Source organism: Galeopterus variegatus, unplaced genomic scaffold (genome assembly GCF_000696425.1).
Source record: "Galeopterus variegatus unplaced genomic scaffold, G_variegatus-3.0.2 Scaffold3750, whole genome shotgun sequence".
Taxonomy (NCBI): Eukaryota; Metazoa; Chordata; class Mammalia; order Dermoptera; family Cynocephalidae; genus Galeopterus; species Galeopterus variegatus.
The window spans coordinates 63180-66016 of NW_007729861.1; the positions used below are offsets into that span (position 1 = coordinate 63180).

At 32.5% G+C, this 2837-nt stretch overlaps 1 protein-coding gene across 1 annotated transcript in view; it reads left to right on the forward strand.

Annotated features, from left to right (window-relative positions):
* Nucleotides 1-2837, forward strand: part of LOC103601483 (low-density lipoprotein receptor-related protein 1B-like) — a gene marked incomplete at its 3' end in the record, with an annotated part of 205690 nt that overhangs the window by 52264 nt on the left and 150589 nt on the right. The window lies entirely within an intron of this gene.

Sequence of the window (2837 nt, forward strand, 5' to 3'; positions counted from 1 at the left end):
ACATCATTCACTGAAGCAGCATGTTACTGAGAAAGTATTTTGAGGTGTAGAGTAGAAAGAATAGGAAACTCTTCTAGGGGAGGAAAAAAAGTCTTTTTTCTCTACCCATCTTAAGTTCTCTAGCTGGGACCATGCAAGTTAGACTAACAAAAGACAAATTAAGAAATAAAAAAGCACAGAAATGTATTTAATGTATGTATGTAATGTGTGAGCCTGATGTATGTCATGGAAGAAAAAAGAGGTCAGAGAATCCTTCCAGCATCTACTGTTTGTATGACCTGCTTGAGGGAAAAAGTATTCCTTCTGGCACCAACCCTTTCTCAAATTTCTCAAGCTTGAAATATTCATTATGGCAAGGTACCATACTTTGGAATAGCCTGTTCTGAACCCTGTCGCTCTGTTTAGTCAATGAATACTACATTCAAGCAAGGAGGTAACAAAGAATAATTTTCAAAAGTTAAAAGAATGACTGTCATAAAAATATAGAATGCAGTCAACTGATTTTTAGCACATTGGGAAAGGATAGTCTCTTTAATAAATGGTGCAGGGAAAACTGGATATCCACAAACAGAAGAATGAAAATGGACCCATATTCTGATCCCTTATAAAAGAATCAACTCAAAATGGATTAGGGACTTAAACATAAGACCTGAAATTATAAAACTATTAGAAGAAAATATAGGGGAAAATCTCCATGACATTGTTCTGGGAAGTGATTTCTTGGATAAGATCCTAAAAGCACAAGAAACAAAAGCAAAAATAGACAAAAGGTATTGCATCAAACTAGAAAGCTTCTGCACAGCACAGGAAATGATAGAGTGAAAAGACAGCCCATGGATTAGGATAAAATATTTGCTAATCATACATCAGATAAAAGCCTAATGTCCAAAATAGACAAGGAACTCAAGATACTCAATAACAAGAAAACACATAACCCAACAGAAACATTGGGTAATGGACTCAAAAAATAATTATGTTTTGTAATGATGAATATGCTAATAATCCTGATTTGATCATCATATATTGTACACAAATACAATAGTCAACTCTATACCCCACAAATATGTATAATCAGTTATATTTCAATAAAAAAAAATAAAGTATGTTCCATAGCCCAGGGAGAAAAAGAAAAACTAAATTCTGAACTAAGAAAAACAAAAATGGGCAAAGAACTTGAATAAACATTTCTCAAGAAAAGACATACAAATGACAAACAGATGGATGAAAAATGCTCAGCATCTCTAATCATCAGAGAAATGTAAGTTAAAACCACAATGAGATATCACCTCCCACCTGTTACATCGGCTTTTATTAAAAAAAATGAAAACTAACAAATGAACAAATGTTTGTGAGGATGTGGAGAAAAGGGAACCATTATGCACTGTTAGTGGTATCATAAATTAGATAGCCACTTTGTTTTGTTATTTTGTTTTGTTTTGTTTTTAGTATTATTTGTTTTTTCTTTATTTGCTTTTTTTTTTTTTTATCTCAGCATAGTATTAGTATATCCACTTTGAAAAAAGTATGGAGGTTCCTCAAAAGATTGAAAATACCATATGATTCAGCAGTCTTATTGCTGGATATATACCCAAAGGAAATGAAATCAGTATGCCAAAGGAACGTCTGCACTCCCATGTTTATTGCAGCATTATTCACAATAGCCAAGATATGGAAATAACCTAAGTGTTCGTAATGGATGAATGGATTTGAAAAATGTGGTGTATATACACAATGGTATACTATTCAGCCTTAAAAGAAAACGAAACCGAAAATGAAAGCAAAACAACAACAACAACACACACACACAAAAAAAAACACCAAAAAACAGGAAATTTTGTCATTTTTGACAACATGGATAAAACTAGAGGACATTATGTTAAGTGAAGTAAACAGACACTAAGAGACAAATACTGTATGATCTCACTTATATGTGGAATCTAAAAACTTGAACATATGGGAAGTAAACTGTGGAATGGTGGCTACCAGAGGCTGGGGTTGAGGGATTGGACAAGGGAAGGGGAGTTGTACAGCTGGTCAGTAGGTACAAAGTTATAGTTAAATAGGAGGAATAAATTTTGGTGTTCTATTGCACAGCAAGATGGCTACAGTTAAAGTATTATGTATTTCAAAACAACTTAAAAGAGGATTTTAAATGATCTCCCCACAAAGATATGATAAATAGTTGATGAAATGATAGACATGTTAATTACTCTGATTTGATCATTCAACAATGTATACATATATCAAAATATCACTTTGTACCCCCAAAATATATACACTAATAAAATAAAACTAAAAAAAAGTCTAGAATCAATATGGGTATTTACAGCAGTAGTGAGGGAACGAGACCATTACTGCTGGTCTAAAAAAATTAATGGGATTGGGTATTTATAGGCATTCTGAAGAAAAATAATGTTTAAATGAGATTTGTAGATTACGTATAAAAATATTCAATGCCTCGCAGGGTAATAAAAGTATTTCTTCCAGATAATTGTCTCCAAATCAACATGCAAATATATGGTATATAGGTCTGGTTAAATAGAAAATACTTTAGTCAAACACAGTTACATTTTTTTAGAGCTGCACTATCCATAGTAGCTACTAGCTACCCATGTTATTTGACTGTAAATTCAAATTGATTAAAATAAAATGCAGTAAAGATTCAGTTTTTCAGTTATAGTACCTGCTTGTTAAGTGCTCAACAGACACAATTGGCTAGTGGCACCCTTATTGGACAGCATAGATGTGGAATATTTTAATCATCATAGAAAGTGCTATTGTACAGCACTCTTCTAGAGGATTGACTAGTCCTTGAACAGGCTTTTTTCTTTTTTCTT